This window comes from Monodelphis domestica, chromosome 2 (genome assembly GCF_027887165.1).
Source record: "Monodelphis domestica isolate mMonDom1 chromosome 2, mMonDom1.pri, whole genome shotgun sequence".
NCBI classification, from domain to species: Eukaryota; Metazoa; Chordata; class Mammalia; order Didelphimorphia; family Didelphidae; genus Monodelphis; species Monodelphis domestica.
Window position 1 is genome coordinate 28006933 of NC_077228.1, and position 22562 is coordinate 28029494.

The following is a 22562-nucleotide window of genomic DNA, read 5'->3' on the forward strand; positions in this document are numbered from 1 at the left end:
AGGCATTGCACAGAGCCAAAGAAAAGCCAATCCAGGATGGATTGATGCACTTCTAGGCCAATACAAAGGTCTTGAACCTAGTGTGAAGGCTCGAGGTTACTGTGTTTATCATTGTTAGACATAGGCTTTCCTTGTGTCCACACTCACTCTGAAGATACTCACAGACGAGTATCCCCAAACTTGGCTCCTACTTGGCTTCTATAATCTGGTCCCTTTCTTTTCTGCCTCTCATAGTGTGGCAACTTTCTGTAGTCCTGGCTACTGACTGAGTAAATGCATCATTGCTTAGATCATTTTGATTGGGCCCTGATTGAAGGGCCTGTTATAGATTTATTTTTCTTTCACTTGGAATTTTCACACATAAGACTTTGATATATAAATATATATATATATATATATAAAATATAGACATATTTTCATCCAGAAATTTTTCTTTTTTATTTCAATTTTTCTGATGTCTTTTAATATCTCTTACCAATTGATTCATATACCTCATACCTCAGCCAATGCATCCCTAAGTGATTCTGTATTTGTCAATCACCCTTTTAACGGGGGGAATGTAAAAAATATTATTATTTAAATTGCAAAGTTTAAATTCCTTTTGAGAAGAATTTTAGGTAAAGAAGATGCTACCTCTCTGAATCCAGAACTGAACTGTTGGAGAAGCTACCATGAAGAAGCCTCCAGACCACAAGTTGCACAAAATTGAACTTTGGGTGTGGTTGATTGAACATTTATTTGTATGTATACTTTTATGCCAAAGGGGACTGCCCCCTAACGGCTTTTTGTCAATGCGTTCAGCAATTATTGGGTTTGTTTTTTTTCTCTTATCATCAAATTATTGTAATCTTTAAATTGATAATATTTTCATGATCCTTTGAAAAAAAAATTAATTTTTTTGCAAACAATCAAAGGGGGGGGGGGAATGTAAAAAATAGACTCGAATACAGGACTACAATCCCCACAAGCCTTTGCTCCACTTCCCCAAAATGATTTGTAATCTCACGGGAATTCTGAGGTGAGCCGAGATCAAGGAAGGATTTAAGCTGGTGGGAAAGGTTTTTGGGCTCTCTTTTTTGGACTTCCGTTTTGGAGCAGATGCATCTCTTCTGTGATGTGAGGTTATCTGGCGTAGGCCTCTGGCCTAGGCACATGTTCTTTCTTATTCTATATTTTCTTTAATCTTTAACCTTTAATAAACCTCTAAAAAATATAATACTCCTTGCAGAGAGAAACTAATTTCTACCTGCCTCAGTCTCCCCATATTCCCTAAATTTTAATTGTTACAGCATTATGATCTGAGAAGTTTACATTTATTATTTCTGATCTTTTTCACTTGTTTGCAATGTTTTTATGTCCTAGTACATGATCAATCTTTGTGAATATACCATGCGCTGCTGAAAAGAAGGTATATTCCTTTTTGTCCCTATTTATTTTTCTCCATATATTTATTAACTCTAATTTTTCTAAGATTTTGTTTACATCTCTTACCTTTTATTTATTTTTTGGTTTGATTTGTCTAGATCTGAGAGAGGAAGGTTCAAGTCTCCCATTAGTATAGTTTTGCTATCTATTTCCTCCTTGAGCTCCACTAGTTTCTCCTTTGGAAATCTGGATGCTATACCATTTGGTGCATACATGTTGAGTGCTGATATTTCCTCATTGTCTATATTGCCTTTTATCAGGATGTAATTACCTTACCTATATCTTTTAATCAGATCTATTTTTACTTTGGCTTTGTCAGATATCACGATTGTGACTCCTGCTTTCTTTTTCTCAGTTGATGCCCAATAGATTTTGCTCCATCCACTTGCCTTAAACCTGTGTGTGTCTACCTGCCTCATGTGTGTTTCTTATAGACAACATATGGTAGGATTTTGGTTTCTAATCCAAATTAAAAGCCTTTTGCTTCCATTTTGTGGATGAGTTCATCCCATTCACATTCAGAGTTATGATTACCAGCTGTGTATTTCCCAACATTTTGATTTCCAGTCCTAGTCTTGCCCTTTCTTCTTTCACTATTTCCTTCTACACCAGTGTTTTGTTTTTAATCAGTCCCCCTGTTTCCCCACCCTTATTTTTCTTCCCTTTCCCCCCTTCTTATTGCCCTCTTATTTTTCTTAAAAGTCTTTTTTACTCTAGCCCCCACACTCTCCCTCCCTTGTATTACTTCCATCCCCAACAGTCTGTTTGTTACCCTTCTACTTCTCTATAGGGCACGAATAAATGCTCTGCCCCAATGGATCTGGTTGTTCTTCCCTCTTTGAGTCAATTTCAATGCACATAAGAATTAAGTATTTCTTGTCTCTGACCTCATTACCCTTCCAGTGTATTGGTGCTCTCCCTGACTCCCACCATGAGCTTCTTTATGACATATAAATTTACCCCATTTTGTCTCTTTTCCCATTTCTCTTAGTATTATAAAAATTAAATTTAAATCTCAATAATAATATATTATATTTTAGGAGATTTTGAACATTAGAAATCAAGGAATAAAGAGGATACAAAATAAAGACCACATGCCCATGGCTAATTAGCCCATTTAAAAATCTCTGTGCTTAGCTTACCACCACCATCATGCTGGCTACAAGCCCAGGAAAGAGGAACACCCACTCTCTAATATCATGTCTACAGAATGTATGTAATAACAGGAAGTCAGTGGGCTCCCAGGAAATGTAATTCTTTTTTAGGGTAACAGATTTTCAATTATACAGTATTAACCTCTTTTTTACCTCTAGTTTTATATATATTATTTATTTATCCATTCATATGTATGAATATATATGTATGTATGTGTATATATATATATATATATACATATATATTTTTATATATGTCTTGGCATTTCATTCTATACAGTTTGTCACTGTTCCCTCTGCTACACAGGTGATACTAACAATTTTTAAGAGTTACCAATATCCTCTTTTCTTGTAGGGATACAAATCATTTTAACTTATTGGGTCCCTTAAAAAAAGGGGTTTTTTTTGTATTTTTGTTTTTTCCCCTTTCTAAATTACCTTTTTGTGATTCTTGTGAGTTCTGTGTTTGGGCATCAAATTTTCTGTTCAAGTCTGGTATTTTCTTTATGAATGCTTGGAATTCTTCTATTTTATTAAATTACCAAACTTTTCCCTGCAAGAATATAGTCAGTTTTGCTGAGCAGTTGATTCTTGCTTGTAGAACTAGTTCCCTTGCTTTCCAGAATATAATATTCCATGCCTTCCATTCCTTCAGTGTAGATGCAGCCTGATTCTGTGTTATCCTACCTGTGGTTCTGTGGTAGCTGAATGACTTCTTCTTAGCAGCTTGTAATATTTTTTTCCTTGGTCTGGTAGTTCTTGAATTTGGTTATAACATTCCTGGGTGTTGTCAATTGAGGATTAAATGCAGGAGGTGATCTGTGGATTCTTTCAATTTCCACTTCTCCCTCTTGCTCTAGAATTTTGGAGCAGTTTTCTTGGATTATTTCCTGTAGAATGATGTCCAGGCTTTTTCTTTTGTCATGATTTTCCAGTAGTCCAATGACTCTTAAGTTGGCTTTCCTGGACTTGTTTTCTAGATCTTCCATTTTATGGATGAGGTGTTTCATATTTTCCTCAATTTTTCATTCTTTTGATTTTGTTTTATAGCTTCCTGCTGCCTTGTGAAGTCATTTGCTTCTAATTATTAGATTCTAGTTTTTAAAGATTGAATTTCATCTCTGGCTCTTTGGTCATCCTTCTCCTTCTGATCTTTCATCTCCTTTGCCTCATTTTCAATCTGGTTAATTTTGGCTTTCAAGACACTGTTTTCTGTTTCCAGAATACTTATTTTGCTTTCTAAGTTCTTTTCCCAGTTGTCTTCAGCCTCTCTTAATAGTTTTTTGAATTGTATTTTGAGTTCTTCCAAAGTCTGTGTCCAATTTGCTGGAGTTTCTGTGTTTTTGCTTGGTGTTTCTTGATCCACTTCTGTCCTATTTGCTCTTTGCTCATTGCCTGGATATAAGCTGTCAATTGTAATTTCTTTTTTCTTTTTCTGTTGTTTACTTATATTTTTCCCCTTCTTTCTCCCCTGTAACTGCCTGTAGTCTTGCTCCTCTCATTATTTGCTGAATCTGTGGTTTGGGGCTGTTCTGTCCTGAAGGGGGCTTCTTTTCTGCTCTGCTGATTTATCAGGTTAGGCTGATGGTATTAATGAGCCCTGAGGTCAGATCTTCCCCAGCTGGCTACAAAAGCTGAAAAGGAGCTGGGCTTCTTATTTGCCTGCAGTTTGTTGCAGCCTTTTCCCTTGGAGCTTAGTCAGCAAGGCTCTCAGATTGGTCTGTGGGGGAGGAGTGTTGGAGCTTGAGCTTCCCTGCCCTCTGAAGCCTTCTTATCTGCCCTATTGATAAGATTGAGCCAGGGCAGAGTTGATCTGCAAAGATGGCCCTGAGGTCAAACTCTCAAGAAGGGGTGGAGGCAAGATGGAGTGTCTTGGCTGCACCTAGGCTGCCTGCTCTGAGCTTCTCCTCCAGCTGCCTCTATGTCACCTGTGTTCAATGCCCCTGAGCCTAGCACAGCTGTGCTAGCAAGGTACACCCTCCAGATTAGCACCCTTGCCTGCCCAGAAATTTCAGCCACTGCTGGAGGCTCAGCACTGTGGGTGATGGAGGGGTCCTGGGACATTCCTTTTTCCTTCCCCAAAAACTTGTGTGTTCTAGACTTCAGGCTTTTTTTTGGAGGGGCATACCTTTTAAGTTGAGTTCAGCAGGAGGGTTCCTAGTTCTGTCCTGTTGTTAGATTTGGTTTTCAGTCCCCTCGAAGCATTGTGTTTTTGATTCAGTGAAGAAGGGTTTGAGGAGGTCTGAACTTTTGCTGTTTCTAAGCTGCCATCATGGCTCCTCCCCAAAAAGCTACTATGAATTCAATATATGTGTGAATGTTATTAATCACATATATGCAAAACCAGGAAATGATAGATCTGTAACTCATAACATATTCAGACCACAGAATAAAAAGCTATTATTGACTGTATTCTAACACTGACTAGATGATCCCTATGTAATTACTACCAAACTGGGAACTATGATATAATACAAGCCTCTTATTTCACAAAGGAGAAACCAATGTTCAGAGAAGGGAATGGATTTCCTAAAGGTCACAGGAACAAATTGGCAGAGGAAATATTTAGACTCCCACACCATCACATCTGCCTGGTCACATGTTGCATTCTTATCCCTATCAGAGTGTAGCCTGGAAAGCAATAGTGGAAAGAGTGAACAGAACCTCATTTATAGCTCTTAGGTTGATGCCACTTCTTTTCAGGTCTGACCAGATGGCTTGTGAAGGAAACATTTGGTTAGGGTTCCAGAAATCAGTCCCCTCCTCCAGGCTTGATTTTCCATCACTCTATCTTCTGTACCTCTCTTTCTGTGCTCTCATGCCAAAAATATCTTCCCATTCCCAAAAGACTCTTCTGTGAACATCTTTTCCTCTACTTCCTCAGTTGTTCTCAAGAGACTCACTATGATCCTCCAGATCATCCTTTCTTTCTCACAGTGATCCCTATTCTACTCTCCTTCTTCTGGACTCAGGAGTCCCCTCTGACCCTAAAATAATTCTTAGAGCAATGAACTGAGGAACCTACAGGCCTTGGGGAGAGAAGCAGTAAGTTCTATATGAGAGGGAGTGAGATAGAGAGAAGATCTAAGTTTCCAGTGCTCTAGTTCTACATAATTTGGCTGGTGCTGAATCATCAACAATCAAAATAAGAAATTAAATCTCAGTTTAGCAACCCCATTCCCATTTTACCAGAAGAGGAGATAATTTTGAATTTCAGGGGTGGTTTGAATATCAGCTTGAATTCCACCACTGTGGAATCTAGCATATGTCTGACTTATCTGTTCAATATTACTGCATTCAGAGTCTCCAAGAAAAATAGAATTATACTCAAACCTTAAAAGAATTAATGGAGGTGCTCAAAAAAGTGTTTTAAAAATCAGATAAGAGAGGTAGAAGAAAAGTTGGGAAAAGAAATGAGTGATACAGGAAAATCATGAAAAAAGGGTCAACAGCTTGGTAAAGGATGCACAAAAAATACTAAAGAAATTAATATCTTAAAAACAGAATAGATCAATTGGTAAAAGTGGCACAAAAATTCAATGAAGGGAAGAACTACTGAAAAAGCAGAAGTGACCAACTGGAAAAAGACATAAAAAATGTACTGAGGGAGAGGAACTTAAAAGGCAGAATTGGCCATATAGAAAAAGTACAAAAATTAAGTGAGGAAAAGAACTCTTTAAAAAGTTGAACTGGCCAAATGGAAAAGGAGATACAAAAGTGCACGCAAGAAAAAAATGCCTTAAAAATTAGAATTTGGAAAGGTTATGATTTCGTGGGACATCAAGAAACAATAAAACAAAATCAAAAGAATGAAAAAATAGAAGAAAATGTGAAATGTCTCATTGGAAAAACGAGTAACTGGAAAATAAGTCCAGAAGAGATAATCTAAGAATTAATGGATTACCTGAAGGCTATGGTCAGAAAAAAAGAGCTTAGACATTTTCTTAGAAGAATTCATCAAAGAAAAATTCCTTGAGATTCTAGAACCAGAGAGTAAAACAGAAAAAGAAAGAATGCACTGCTCACTTCCTGAAATAAATTCCAAAAGGATAACTCTCAGGAACATTATTGCCAAATTCTAGAATTCCCAGTTCAAGGAGAAAATATTGCAAGCAACCAAAAAGAGAATTCAAATATCATAGAGCCACAGCCAAGATAACACAAGACTTAGCAACTTCTACATTAAAGGATCAGAAGGCCTGGAATACAATTTTCCAGAGGGCAAAAGAGTTCAGGCAAGAATCACTTACCCAGCAAAACTGAGTATAATTCTTCAGGAGGAAAAAAAGGGTATTCGATTAAAAAGAGGACTTTCAAACATTCCTGATGAAAAGACTAGAGATGAATGGAAATTTTGACTCAATAGAAGACTCAAGAAATGGGGGGGGGGGGGGGAAGCAAACAAGACAGAGAAATTAAAAGATATTCAATAAGGTTAAACTGGTTACATACATAGACAGGACAATAAATCTTGTAACTTCTAAGAATTTTATAATTATTTGGGCAGATAGAAAGAATATACATAGACCGAGGAGAAGGGCATGAGTTGAATAGGATGGGATGATATAAATTTCAATTAAGGCATGAGAAAGAGGAATTCACTGAGAAGAGGGGTAGGGGAAGATAGAATGGGGTAAATTTTCTTATATAAAAGAGGCATGAAAAAGACTTTACAATGGAAGGGGAAGGTGAGGGAGGTGGGGAGAAGAGCATACGAACCTTACTCTCTTTGGAATTGGCTCCATGAGGGAAAAACACACAATCATTCGAGTATCGAAATCTATCTTACCCTATAGAAAAGTAGGAGGGGAAGAGGATAAGAGAAAGGAAGCATGGCTGATAGGAAAGAGGGAAAATTGGGGGAAGTGGTGGTTAGAAACTAAACAGGAGGAAATAGAAGGGAGAGTAATATACAGTAATCATAATGGTGCAAAAATTTTTACCAGTCTAATAAAGGCCTTTTTTCTTAAATACATAGAGAAATGAGTTGAATGTATAAGAAGACAAGTCATTCCTCAAATGATAAATGGTCAAAGGATATGAACAGGCAGTTCTCAGATAAAAAAAAATTGAAGTTTTCCATAGTCATGCAAAAAATGTTCTAAATCACTATTAGAGAAATGCAAATTTGAACAATTCTGAGGTATCACTCCATATCTATCAGATTGGCTGTAATGACAGAAAAGTAAAATGCCAAAATGTGGAGAGAATGTGAGAAAACTGAGATACTAATGCACTGTTAGTGGAATTGTAAACTGATTCAACCATTCCAAAGAGTAATTTAGACCTATGCCCAAAGGGCTATAAAACAGAACATACCCTTTGACCCAGCAATACCATTACTAGGTATGCATCCCCAAAAGATAAATAAACAAAGGAGCTATATGTACAAAAATATTTAAAGCAGTTCTATTTAAGGAGCCAAAGAACTGGAAAGTGAGCAGCTACCCATCAGTTGGGGAATGGTTGATAAGTTATAGTATCTGATGTAATGGAATACTATTGTGCTATAAAAAATGATAGGCATAAGGGGCTCAGAAAAACCTGGAAAGACTTACATGAACTGAAGCAAAGTTAAATAAACAGAACCAGGAGAATATATACACAGTGACAGGAATACTGTACAATGAACAACCCTGAATGACTTAGTTATTCTCACCAATGCAGTGATCCAAAACAATCCCTAAGGACTCATGATAAAAAATGCCATCTGTTTCCAGAGAAGACACTGATGGAGTCTGAATCCAGACTAAAGCAAACTTTTTAAACTTTCTTAATTTTTTTTTGGTTTGTTTCCTTCCACAAAAGGATTAACATAGAAAAATGTTTTACATGATTGCCCATGTAAAATCTATATGTTTGTTTACCATCTAGGAGGGGGGTGAAGATAGAGAATTTGATACTCAAAATTTTTTTCTTAATGTTGGAAACTGATTTTACATGTAATTGGGGAAATAAAATAAAATAAAAATATCCACTCTAATTCCCTCATGTTATAGGTAAGGAAACTAAGGCCAAGAGAGGGGAAATTACTTGTTAGAGGCCACATAGACAGGAAGAACCAGAGCTTGATTCAAGCTTGAATCACCCTCCAGATCCTGAATTCTATTCACACTACACCATCCTCAGACAACATTAAAGAGAGACCTGTGGACCAGGTTAGAGATTCTGAACTACCTGTCTAATTGCAAAGGGTACAGAGATAAACAGTTACTCCTGCTTATTCCCCAACATTTAGCAGTAGCAAGTGCTTTCTAAATGAAGGCACATGGCTAGTATTAATGTTGTTTCATTAAGAGAACAAACACAGAGGCCGAAATAGAATGTGTACTCTAGTGGGGTTTATTGATTATACAGCACAGAATGTATTTCACCATTGGAAATAATGAATCTAGGAAATAGAGGTCAGAAGACTTCTTAGAACTGATGCAAAGTGGAGTACGAAGAAACATAAACTTGTTATTCATAATGTAACCCACATGGAGCTTCCTCCTCACTGGTGGAGATTACTCAGTGCCTCTGTGGCAGGCAGTTAGTGAGAGCAAGGGAGAAGAGAGATCCTGGCTCTTGGGTCTCTTCTGAATTTTTGCATTGAGAGAGACGATGTCCAATTCCAAGCTCCAAGCTCTCTTCAAGTCCATGAAGGGACAAAGACTCTAGAAAGAAGCAACATATAGAGAAGCTGGCAATCTCCATCAAGTCCCTCTTCCCAGCTTGTAATGCTAGAGCCTGGCCATTTCCCTTTTGGTGAGTTCTCTAAATTGAGCTGAAGTACTTGCTCCCAAATGGAGAGTTCATTCAGTCTATGTTTCTCATATACATTCTTATATATATATATATATATATATATATATATATATATATATATATAATTTCTCTGATTTCTTTTTTTTTGCTATTGATTTGGATAAAAGGGTTTATTTGCTATTGCTATGTCTATTTATTGTGGAACTGGCATTTGGTGGAAAGGGAGTCAAGTCTTGGATATACAGCTTAGAGCCTTCCTTTTCCTATTAAAGCACAATGACCAAGAATTTAACTTCGGGGGCAGCTAGGTGGCTCAGTGGATTGAGAGCAAGGCCTAGAGATGGGGGTGAGGGTGGGGGGTGGTCCCAAATTCAAATCTGGCCTCCAACACTTCCTCCCATTGCCTAGCTCTTATCACTCTTCTGCCTTAGGACCAATACACAGTATTGATTCTATGATGGGAGGTAAGGGTTTTAAAATAATAAAAATAAAAAAGAATTTAACTTCAACCTAAAAACAGCTTCCTCTAGATTAATAAAATTTAAGGGAACAAATAGAGATCATTCTAGCCCAGTTCTACCCTTCTCTGAGTAAGCAGTGTGGCTGGCCTCTGGCCCCAACCTCCTGCTTTATCTCCCATTGGGAATCAACATCTCTCTTGGAGAAGGGTGAGATGTCTGTTCTCAACTCCCTTTGAGCCACCTTTGATAGTCTCATGTGGACATATATAACTGGTATGGGGTGAGGACACAACCCAGTCCCCCACAATCCCGTTGTCTACAACAATAACTGAAACCAAATGCTGTGTAATTATGATAAACAATCTTGGTCCCAATGGAGAACTGAGAATGCACTTCCTCCCTTCTTTTCAGAGGTGGCCAACTAGGGGGTAGAAGACTCTACACTGACAGAACTGATAAGGTATTGGTTAGTTTTGTTGAATAGTTTTTCCTTTGTATTCTTTGTTATAAGAGATAACTCTCTGGGTGAGGATGGGGAAGAATATGTGGGGAAATGAAGGCAATATAAAAACAGAAACTATTCATTAAAATTTTCTTAAAAAACAAAATTTTACATTTTAAAAATGTATAAAAGACATCTCTAGGACAGATGTCTGGATGTCAGGCTGATGGACAAAAGTGCTTCAGATATTCTTCCTGGGCCATTGGGGAATCTTTATGTCTAATCAGCTTTCACATCTGTGGACAGCAGCCAAGTGCGAGGTGCATTCTGAGCTCCATCTGCTATTGGTGCATCTTTGGGAGATTGAGATTTGAAGTTGCATTCTACATACCTACACGTACGTATATTCTCTAGCTAGCTATACGTGTACCATGTATGTGCATATTGTGTGTCTAACATGTATGTATATCATATAGTTCAATCTAGAGATAGACTCTCTAGAGATATTTAGATATACACATATATGTTTACACATGAGGATGTGTATGTCTATATATTTCTATATGTCTAAATATCTGTCTTTATAAAGATATCTATGTAATCTATCCAGATAATCACACATACCATATATCTCTATAAAGAAATGTGTTTAGATACATACACATACATGTATACATCCTATATATCTGTCTAAATATAGACATAGAAATATAGATATACACATGCCCAGAAACTTGGTTTAAATAGATATCCAAATAGATATTCTCTATATGATCCATATGCACAGATATGAGGATATGGGTATCTGTAGATGAGATATAGAGATATACACATGCTCAGAAACATGACATCTATATCTTATATATAGATATTTGACATACAATTCTAATGCAGAAATGTGGCTTATCTATCAACTAGCTATTTATCGCTATCATCTATCAGTCTCCAGCATCAATTATCTATCAATCTATCTCTGTCTCTATCATCTATCTCAATCGTATTTATCTCTAACATCTATCATCTATCCACCCATCCACTTATCTATCTATCTATTTCTATGTCATGTATCTGTCTATCCATGAATATCTATCTATCTGTCCATCCATCCATCTGTCCATCCATCCATCCACCCATCTATCTATCTATCTATCTATCTATCTATCTATCTATCTATCTATCTATCTATCTATCTGCCATGTGTCTCTCTATCCATGAATCCATCCATCCATCTATCCATCTCTCTATCTATCCATCTGTCTCTGTCTCTATCATCTACCTCAATCATATTTATCTCTAACATCTATCATCTATCCATCCATCCATTTATCTATCTATTTACCTACCTATGTCGTGTCTATCTGTCTATCCATCCATTTATCCATTTATCCATCTATCTATCTATCTATCTATCTATCTATCTATCTATCTATCTATCTATCCATCCATCTGTCTATCTCTCTCTATCCATCTGTCTCTGTCTCTATCATCTACCTCAATCATATTTATCTCTAACATCTATCATCCATCCATCCATCCTTCCATCTCGTTTCTGAGTGAGCACTCTTGTAAGCACTGACTGGCCAGGATGATATCGTGGATAGGCTCTGACCTGTCATGAGACGACCCTCTCACTGGTCTTCTGGGGAGCTGGGCCTTGACATATATGCAACCCTCTGAGCAGCCTTAGAGACAGGTGGCTGTTATCTGAAGGAGGGGGTCTCTAGTGGGCAGCTTCTAGTAATTAGCCTAAAGATAACCTTCCCTTGTTAACCTGTGACTATTACCTGAACAAAGGCTGCCTGTTCAGTGCAAGTTCTAGTCATTATCCTGAGAACAGCCTTGGCCACAGTTATTGTGACCTTAGAATGGGAGATATAAAGTTTGTGCACAGTAAGGCTTCATCAAATATACTTCAAAGAAACTATGAATCATTCAATAAGCAAACAGAACGGGTTACAATGTACTTACATTTAATTCAAGTGAGCCTTCCCTTCAGAAAGGGAATCTTCACACATTGGAGATACATTGGAGATTTCAGGCTAAGATAAGATATAAACAGATCTCTGAACAATAAATAAATGCCTTGAGAGGCAGCTTGGCAGTGTGGAAAGAGTCCTGGGCCAGGAGTCAGGTAGACTAAATTCCATGTAGATGCTAATTAGCCATATGACCCTAGAAAAGTCATTTAACCTTTCTTCGCCTCAATTTCCTCATCTGTAAAATAGGGATAATAATGGTACCTACCTCACTGGGATGTATAAGGATCAAAAATGAGAGGTATTTGCAAAATTCTTTGCAAACTTTGGCACAGTGCCTGGCACATAGTAGATAAATATTTTTATTGACTAAGTGCTACATAAATGTTAGCAATTATTATTATTAGATTGCTGCTGCTGGAACACAGGACATTGATCAAGAGAAAGGCCACCAGAACAAGAAACTTTGGTCAAGAATTAAATTAGAAGGCTTAGGGGACATTCAGGCGACGCCAGGAATAGTTTTCTTTTAAATATCTTTCTACTGACCTTATCCTGCAGTCTATTATTTATAGCTTTATACACTTCTACCTTTTAAATAATCCTCGGGAGAGCCACAGTGTACCAAAGAAGGGAGTAGGTACTAAGTGCAGGGCACTAGGAGATGGGGCACTGGCACAAGGAGGGCACAGGTGCTTCAGATCTCTGAACCAAAGGGAAAAAAGTTCAGGGTTAAGAAGGTCGGAAGTTTGGGGGTTTGAGTTCACTGGTCTTGGTTAATTGGTCAGTGAATCCCAAAATCTCTGTGGTAGATGGGACCCAAGGGGCTGTCTAGTATAACACGAGGCTGAACGTGTGGACAATCCCCTCCAGCAGGCCTGTCATGTGGTCATCCAGTCTTTGAAGGCAGCCAGCATGTCATAAATGAGGTAATATATGGGTAACTCTGCAAATGTTAAAGGCTCTTCTTCAAGCATTACTAGTCCTCTTTGGGATAGATCTCATTGTCAGGAAACGTTTTTCCTTATATTCAGCTGAAATCTCCCTCCCTCTCTCATTACTGTTGATTTTACCCTCTGGAGCCCAAAAGAACAAATCTAATCCCCCTCAACGAGACAGTCCTTTACGTATCTGAAGACAATTATGTCTTCTGTCCTTTATTCTAAGCATCTTTACTTAGTTCCTTCCATGGATCCTTATCTGGAAGGGTCTCTGATCACCATCATTTACCATCCTCTCATCACTCTATGATGAGTCGATATCTTATCTAAAATATGGGGCTAGGGGAGCTAGGTGGCACAGTGGATAGGGAACCTGGTCTGGAGAAGGGATATCCTGGGTTCGAATCTGACATCAGACACTTCCTAGCTATATGACCCTGGGTATGTAACTTAACCCCAGTTGCCCAGCCCTTATCACTCTTCTGCCTTGGCACTAATACATAGTATTGATTCTAAGATGGAAGGTAAAGGGGTAAAAACAAACAAATAAATAAATGGTGCTTTTCCTGGTAGAGTTTATGAACTAGACAAATGGGCAGACAGGACTTAAATGTCAACTTGGCAGGTCTCCAGTGGATAGCCCTAGGGATCTTTGCTTGTCCTGTGTGTGTGTGTGTGTGTGTGTGTGTGTGGTGATGGTGTTGTTTTTTACATTTTTAGCAGCCTCTCTGGGGTCACTCTCCCAACTAGCATTAGACTAGTAGGTTAGGTTCCCTGGAGGGTAACAACTATTTCCCTTCAAGGTTCTAGGGGAAATGCTAAGGGACCAAGGTTTCCATTACTGTCATTCCATTACCCTCATGGGGTACTTACCAGTTGATATCAATTAGCTTTTAAAAAATGTTAGATTTACTGAGAAGGAATAACCCAAAAGGCTGTTACAAAACAATCCCCCACACTGGGAGGAGTGTTCTTGCCTTATATGGCCAGGGCCCCTGGGGAGGGGAGAAGATTCCAATGGAGGGAACATGAGGGGGCTCGGAGAGTTTTGTCATCCAGGTCTCACTCATGGCCATTCCCACCTCAGGATATTAATCACCTAAGATCGGGAAAGAAGAAACTCAGAAGAAAGAGGCTCCATGAGCTCCTGGACATATGGCAGGGTGGGGGGAAAGGCAGCCACTACTCTTCTTCCACTCATAGTCCAGGGATCCTGTTCCTCATTGGAAGTATTGCTTCCAGAAACAAAGTGGTAAGCCTCTGCCTCGGTCAGATCCCACTGTTTAGTTCTCAACACTATGCTTTAGAAAGGACAGTAAGATCTGGAGTGCCCAGAAGAGGGTGGCCAGGATGACGCAGAGTCTTGAGCCCAAGACATAGGAGAATCAACTGAAGGAAGAACTAGGGCTGTTGAGTTTAAAGAAGATTAGGAGGGGGCATGAGAGTCATCCTCATCTAAAGTGTCATGGGGAAGAGAGTTTAAGTTTGAGTTTGCTTGTTGGCTTTTTTGGCTTGGCTTGGCTCCAGGAGGGAGAACTGGGAGCCATGGAGTGGGGGAGTTGCAGAGAGGCCAATTTGGGCTCCATGTCATGAAAAAACTTCCTAACAGTGACAGCTGCCTCAAAGGGGAGCTAGGAGCAACTAGGAGAACTTAGTCGAATTTGCTGTTCCCTTAGAGTCCAGTTGAGATCAACTCCACAAGGATTTAGTGATTCACTATTCCCATAGACAGATTCAAAGTTCTGGGTGCTGGTGGGGCTATGAAAGGAAGAACTTCTGGTCTAAGACACTAGCTGTAGGACCCTGAGTAAGCCACTTAACCTCTTGCTGACTCAGTTTCCTTAACTGGAAAATGGGGACAATAATAATACCCACTTCCTAGGGTCATTGAAAAGACAAATGTATTTTTTTGTAAAGCATTTAGCACATAGTGTTTAATGCTTATCTTCCTTTCTTTTCCCCCTCTATCCCTCCTTCCCTCTCTCTTCCTTCCTTTTTTCTCCCTCCTTCCTTCCCTTCTCTCCCTCCCTTTTCCTTCCTTCCTTCTTTCCCCCTCCCTCCCTCCCTCCCTCCCTTCTTCCCTCCCTCCCTCCCTCCCTCCCTCCCTCCCTCCCTCCCTCCCTTCCTTCCTTCCTTCCTTCCTTCCTTCCTTCCTTCCTTCCTTCCTTCCTTCCTTCCTTCCTTCCTTCCTTCCTTCCTTCCTTCCTTCCTTCCTTCCTTCCTTCCTTCCTTCCTTCCTTCCCAGCAGCCAAGGGGCTTGGGGAAGGGGGTGACATTATACTTGCTAATACTGTGCAAGCTGGAGGTCAAAAGCACCTTCCAAACTCATTCGGGCTGCCCAAAAGGCTCCCCACTCCCCCACCCCCACCTGCAGGCCTTCAAACTGAGAAGAGGGCGCTCTGAGATCATTTTGACCATTTCCCTCATTTTCCCTAAGGGTGAGGGGACTTGTCTAGCCTCACAGAGAGGGGGGTGGGTGTGTTCCAACGCCAGTCCTCCGCATCCTGCTGCAGCCCGTCTTCAGGTCACCTCCGGTATTAACAGTGTTAGAGAGAGGGTAGGAGGCAGGGATGGAGACTTGGCCTGTTTGGACTAGATGCCTCTGAGTTTCTGGATTCTGTGGAGCTGCTGTGGGGTCAGTAGTGGGCCTGGAGTCAGAAAGAGATTTGAATTCAAATTCGCCCACTTACTCCCTGGGTGATCCAGGTCAAATTCCGTGATCTCTGTTTGCCTCAGTTTCCTAATCTGCAAAATAGGTATACTATCATGGCGCCTACCTGACGAGGGTCTTCGTGAGCAACAAATGAGCTAATGGGACAGTGCCTGGTGTGGAGTAGGCGCTGCAGAACATCTCCTCCCCGCAGCTGCCTCCGGAGAGCTTCAGGGAGAGGATGGCCTGGCGTTGGCTCTGTCCTAGGAGGATCCTTTTTGGACCAGACACTGCTGCTGGGCTGGGGTCACGCACGGGATACAGGCGGCCTCCGCCGGTGTGTGCCGGGGAAGGCGCTCAGGCAGGGCCACAAAGGGGGCGTATGGGCGCCAGGGCAGCGTTCGGGCTGAGGGGCTGCGGGGCCGGCGGCAAGGGGCGGGGATCTGAGGAGGGGGGCTGGTGGGCGGAGTTTGGGCAGGTGGGTGGGGCGGAGAGGGGTAAAAGGGTGTGTATGGAGGGGTTGAGGGGCTGCAGGCGGGGGTGGTGGGGGCGAGGAGGGACGGAGGGTAATTTCTATCCCAGTTATATTGGTTTGGGGATAATTACTTTTAATGTCAGAAAGATTTAGTTTAATATCATCTCTATTAGGGCCGCTGAGCGGGTAATTAAAAGCCGCGGCGCCGCAGCAGGGAAACAGATGGCGTTTGCTTACTTTGATTCCGTGAGTAAACACTGGGAAAAGTCAGCGGCCCCCCCCTTCCCAACCTTCCCCCTCCCCCCCTCAGGGCAAGCAAGGAGCGGAAGGCCAAGCCTAGGCCCAGGGAGAGAGGACGCAGCCAGAGGAGAGGGCCGAGGCGGGGCTACCTGGGGCGAGGGAAGGCCCGGGGCCTGGGCCAGGGCGGGGCAGGGAGGCGGGCAGCGGCAGGAGCTGGAGGTGGGGAAGCAGAACCAGTGGCAGGGCCAGGGGGAGGGACGGAGGCTGAACAGAGGTGGGCGGGTCGAGGTGTACAAACTCTCCGCGGGTCGGGTTCTAGGCCTCAGTTTGCACCCCTCTCTGCGGACCAGCAGGCTGAGCTTGGTCCGAGCCCGCGAATAACGAAGGCACCTCAGGATTCACTCCCCAAGGGGGCCAAGAAAGTGGGGAGAAGGGGCCCGAGGGCAGAGACCCTACTCCACACCTACTCGTGCGCGCCAGCGCGTCCCAGCTCCAGAGCCCTCTCCAGATCTCGAATTCCACCGCATTGCACGGGGAGGGTCTGGGAGGACCCTGGCCAAAAGCGTTAACCACTCACGCTAGCCGGGCACCTTCACCCGAACTCACACACACAGGGCCACAGGAAGGGAGTTAGGACGGCCTCCTACGGCAGCCCAGATGGTGTGGGGCCCATAGACTCCACACTGAGGAGGCTGGGGTAAAGAGAGTACAGAGGCCTCCCGAGAGACCCTGGGAAACCAAGGGCCCTGGGACCCTGATAGAACGAAGGCAGGGTCCCCAGCGCGGGACTGGGGCGCAGTGCAGCCCCTCCTGGCCTACTCTGAGCCCTGGGCTGGAGGAGGGGGCTCCGAACACACTGAAGGAGAGAAGTGAACGCATAAGTTGTCACGGGTGTGTGTGGGGTGTACCTGGATAAGTGCGTGTTCTGCTCCCTATTTGGGTCCACAATTTTGTGTGTGTCTGTTTGCATCGGCGTAGGTGTGCGGGTGCATGCCACCGCTGCCGCCCTGGATTGGAGGTCAGAGGCTCGGAAAGAAGGAGCTAGCAGTGGAGCCGGGTCCGCCCCTCCAGACCGATGCTAAATTTTCCTTTTCATAGGACCTGGGCCCCAAGGGATGCTGGGCTTCCTCTTCCCCTCTGTGGCCTGGACAGAGATCGGTAGGGGAGATGGAGGTGGGGGCTTGGCGGGGGTAAGAGACGGGGAAGAGTCGGAAGAAGGGAGAGTGGAGGGCGGTGGAGTCCCGCATCGCTCCCGCGCCATCCCCACCCCACACTCCCCGGCTGTCTTCGGGCACTTTCCGTAGTTTCCGTTTTTTAGTTAATTCCCTGACCCGGGTTTCTCGGGTAGCTGGGAAGGAGGAGCCGCCGGGGGCCGCCGCTCTGACCCGGGGACTGCGCAGAGCTGCTGCTGCTGCTGATTCTGGGATCGAGAAGGCTGCGTTAGAGCGGGGTTTCCAACCTTTGCCGGCCGGGCGAAGAGGGGAAGTTGCCGAGGACAGTGGCCTGGAGAGGAAAGAGGAGAGGGCAGGGCAGACAGGGGAGAGCAAGCCGGGAAGGGGAGGGCAGAGGAAGGCAGACACGGTGGACTGGAGAGGAGATGTAAAAGCACAAATGAGAGACAGAAGGAAAAAGGAGACGGCAAGGAAGACGGGGAAACTGAGGCCCAGACAAGAAAGGGGCTTGCCCTGGGCAAGAAGAACCAACGAAATACTATCGAGGATTTGGGGTCGAGTGACCCAATCTCTTTATCCTACAACACGCAGGCTCTCCTCCAAAGGCACACACACGGGACATCGGGCTGGGCGCATACTTACCATCCTTGGCTTGGGGAGGGGGCGGGGTGTGTCTGAGCCTCCGGGCTGCGGAGCTGCCTCAGACCTTCTGGGAATCCCAGGATCCCGAGAGATAATATTTGTAAAGCGCTTGACACAGTGCCCGGCACGTAGTAGGCGCTTAACAAATAACCCGCATGGCCGAGTCCCTACCAGAAAAGAGAGAACACCTCGGGAAGAGCTTTGCAAACCTCCCAGTGCTCTGTCAGTGTCGATCTCGTTCTTCTCGGAACCCTTCCTTCTACTCTTCTCCCCTCCCTCCTCTCGGGGCCCCAAGTAAAGATAATGGTAACAATCCCGAGGGGAGGCAGGGGGAAGGTAGTGGAAATTTTTTGAGGGTTGGCTTCGGAGTCAGCAAGGGCAGAATTCGCTCCTAGCCCTCCACTCGAAGGCGCTTATTTGGATGTGACCTTGAGCAAGTCCCTTCCCTTCTCTCGGTTCCCTCTTCTACAAAAGGAGAAAGCTAGTCCCGAGGCCTTCTGAAATGGGTTCCCAGTTTTAGAACTCTGACCCCAGGACACTGAGCACTCGAGTTGAGGGGGGGAACTTTAGGCAAGCTGTAGAAGTGAAATTCCAGATCACAGACTTAGAACTGGGCATGATCCTGGAGAGGAAACTCGGGCCCAATGAGGTGAAGTGAGTTGCCCAAAGCAGTAAAATCATGGACTTAGATTTGCACCCAGGTCCTCCGACTCCAAAACGAGTTACATTTGTATCGAATGGATCGGAAGGGAAAATGTACCGATGCGTCTCAAACCTTTACACCCCTAAACAAGCCCTGGCTTCCTTCAAGTCCCAGCGGAAGCCCTCTCATCTCCAGGAAGCCATTCTTGGTGGCTCTTAATTCTGGGATCCAGGATCTCCAGCCGGTCCTGCCTAGAGCCTGTTTGCCTGCCTGGTCGCCTCCTCCATTAGACTGCAGGCTCCTCCAGGACAAGCGCTGCCTTTTGCTTCCTTTGTATTCCCGGCGCCTAGCACAGGCACTGGCTGGCTATACGGGTCCTTCAAATACCCGTTTGTTTTTGTGATCGCTGTCCACCCATTTTTTACCCTCGTAGAAATTAAACTCGTGAACCACACACTTGAGGAACCCCTGGCTCTGCACCAATGAAATCAGGTCTTCCGATTCCAAATTCCGTCTCCAAACGGGGCTTCCTCCCAGACCTGTGTAATCCTAGCTAGGCGTGAAGGGATTGTATCTTGTACTCACCGGTGGCACCCCAATTAGATAATAACGATGCCAGCTGAAATCTCAATGGCGCTCCTGCCAAAGTGCTTTTTACTTCCTCCCTTAGTTCCCCCGTTCTTGGGGACCCCTGAGAATGGGGTCCCAACATTTTCGTTCCTCTGGCACCGGGGCAGGAGGGCTGGACTGGAATCAGGGGTCCTACCTCCGATTTCCTACCTGGTGACTCCAGTGGTCAAGGCGCTCAGTGGTGGTCCTCATCCTTGCTCTATTGAGCTGTGAAATGGGAACAAAAGCACCAGGCATACCTGTGGCATCCACTTGAGTGCCTTTCCGGGCCCTTCCTGCAGCCTAAGGGAGAGGTCCTAGATAAGGTACATGATTTTGTTAAAGCAGGACAGAAGGGCCAGTGCCCTGTGCCTTCTCTTCAGTGACCTATGGACCCCCTCCGGTGACAGGAGCTGATGAACCTATCAGACCATTCACCGCCACAGCCGATCTCTGTCTTCTTGCCGCTCTGGAATCGGGTGGGCGTCAGAGTCCCACTCTGGCTGCTAGCTCTGTTCCTCGTGGTCAGTCAAGGACCTGGTGGCTGGGTTGACCCAGGCCTCAGCCAGGACAAGGGTTGAGGCCTGGGCAAGTACAAATCGGCTGGGGGGGGGGGGGCGGCAGCATCGGGGACGGACAGGCTCCATTCTTTCCTTCCTCTTAACATGGACCTCCCCTGCCCAGGATGCGCCTCTCCTTGGGCTGTAGAGTCAGAGGAGAACCAGCCAGAGGCCCGGCTTGGGCCAGGCTAGCAGGTGGGAAAGTGGCTCTGCTACAGCGTCCCCCCAGCCCCAGCTGCCTCTGCCAGCCTGAGACAAGCTAGAGAATTTCTGGCTGCGAGCTCTCTGTCCCAACACTTTTAACAAAAGGGTCAGAATTCCAGGGGCTGCATGCCGTCAAAAGCCGTAGGCCTGCCACCCAGCTAGCCAGGCACCCAACACAACCATACAACACACAAACAGCAGCCTACACCCAGGAGTAAAGGAGGGGAGGCTGGGGAAGGGGTTGCTGCTTCATCAGAGGAGCCAGGCTCCGGGGGATCACCCAGGAGATCTGATTTTCTTTTTCTCCCAAATTAAACAGTCAGCATCAACTTGTGTCCGAAGAAGAGCACCAGGAGAAAAGGAGAGGGGCAAAGGGGAAAGGGAAGAGAGGGGAGGAAAGAGAGGAAATAGGACAATGGGAGAAAGGGAAGGGAAAGAGAAAAGTCACAGAAAGAAAAAGGAGACAGAAAGGAAAGCAAAAAAGAAAACGAATGGAAAGTTAAGAGAAAAAAGAGAAAAGAGATAGAGAAAACAAAAAAAGCAAGAGTGTGAGCAAGGGGAGCTGGGTGGCTCCAGATGTGCACTTACTCACTCCAGCTTCAGGTTCCCTGAAAGGAGCACAAGCCCACCCTCAAGCAGAACAGTTACCTCCAGAGCCTTTGGGCTGAGATAGCATTGGGGAGGTGATGTCTGGTGTGTGTGTGTGTGGGGGGGGGGATGTAAAGAGGAGAGGGAAGGGAGGTCGAGGGGCCAGGCCCAGTACCTAGACTGACAGATGGGCCGAGACCCCGCCACCAGCTGTCCCCCCCCAAAGGGGAGACACCCAGGAAAGGTGGTTTTGGGAGCTGGTTTTTGGGTGTTGCTAGTGTTGTTTAAACCAAAAACAACGATTATCCCGACTCCAAATCGAAAACCGAAAGGAGAATGCCAACAGGGCACCACCAGCCCTGCCCCTTGAGCCCTCTCCCCGCCTACCCCATTCAAGGACCTGGGGAAGCTTGGAGCTCTGGGGTTAGGAAGCCCAGGCAGAATGGGCCAAAGGAAAGAAAGAGGCCGATTCTAGACCCTAGTTTCAGCCTTCCTCCCCCTTCTCTCTCCGTTCCAGAAATGAAAACCAAAATACTCACCCCCCAGCAACGACTCCCTCCCCTGGCCTGCTCTCTCAGGTCTTGAGAAGCTCCGGGATCGAACTCCCCACGGAAAGGAGCCACAGCCTCGCGGTTGGGAGATGTCAGGGCAGGGCTGGACTGAGAAACAAGAGAGGGTCCTAAGGCCCTCACCCGGAGGGAGTGAGGGGATGGGAAGCGGGGAGAAGAAAGTACAAAGAGAGAAGGAAGAAAGGAAAAAAGGAAGATAAGAAAGAAGGGAGGAAAGGCCTGTTGAAAGGAGGGAAAGGGAGAGAGAGAAGAAATGCTTATTAAATTAAAAAGGGGAAAGAGTGGAAGAGATGTTTGTTGAAGAAAGGAAGGAAGGAAAAGACAGGAGGGGAATTAATATTTGTTGAAGAAAGGATGGAAAAAAGTAAAGGACAAGAGAGGAAGAAATTTGTTCAGAAGGAAGAAAAATTGAAAAAGGGTAGAAAAATATTTGTTGACTTGAAGAAGAGGAAAAAAGGGAAGAAAGGAATAAACGGAGGAAGGAAGGAGGGAGGGAAAGAAGGAAAAGGAGAGCGCTAGAAAGGAAAAGACCAAGTTGGCCACCTTTCTTTCCCAGGCAGCGCTCCGCCGGCCGGCCGCCTCCTACTTCCCCGTCGGCCCCCCTCCCCACAGTGACCCCCAGCCGCAGTGCCCTCAGCCAGCCCAGCTCGCAGCGATTTCAGGCCCTGTGGATGGATACCCAGGGGTTATTAACTAAAGTACAAACTTGGAGCGGAGGAGATAGAGACCAGCCGCGGCAATTAGGCGCAATTCACACGCTCTCACACACACGGAAACTACTTGTCATGATATTTTAAACACTCCTCCTGCTCTCATTTCTTTTTCTCCCCCCCCCCCCCCCCCTTCGTCTTCGCGTCCCCTTCCCGGGTCTCCGGTCCCCTTCTTCCCCCGCCCCATGCCCCCTCCCCCTCTTTCCTTCCCCTCTCCCTCCCTCCCACTCCTCCCCTTCCCCCGCCCCGACTCTTAAGAACACTGGGAAGCTTTTAGAGTTGAGAGTCCTTCGGCCGGACCCAGGCGAACACGAGCCTCCCCGGGCGCTCACTCGGGGGCGAGCGGGGGGAGGG

General features: G+C 44.5%; 1 long non-coding RNA gene across 6 annotated transcripts; it reads right to left on the minus strand.

Annotated features, from left to right (window-relative positions):
• Nucleotides 1-8898: 8898 nt before the first annotated feature.
• On the minus strand, nt 8899-22333 carry LOC103100840 (uncharacterized). Of its 6 annotated transcripts, none has more exons than XR_008916048.1 (6): nt 22205-22333; nt 21469-21588; nt 15924-19805; nt 15609-15794; nt 12198-14245; nt 8899-9235 (listed from the first exon to the last, which is right to left on the minus strand). It is a non-coding gene; the product is annotated as an uncharacterized LOC103100840 (long non-coding RNA). The 6 variants fall into 6 exon arrangements; XR_008916046.1 differs by having other exon boundaries at nt 15924-16024; nt 17420-19805; nt 21469-22326; XR_001627546.2 differs by having other exon boundaries at nt 12198-12268; nt 21469-22326.
• Between the last annotated feature and the right edge of the window lie 229 nt (nt 22334-22562).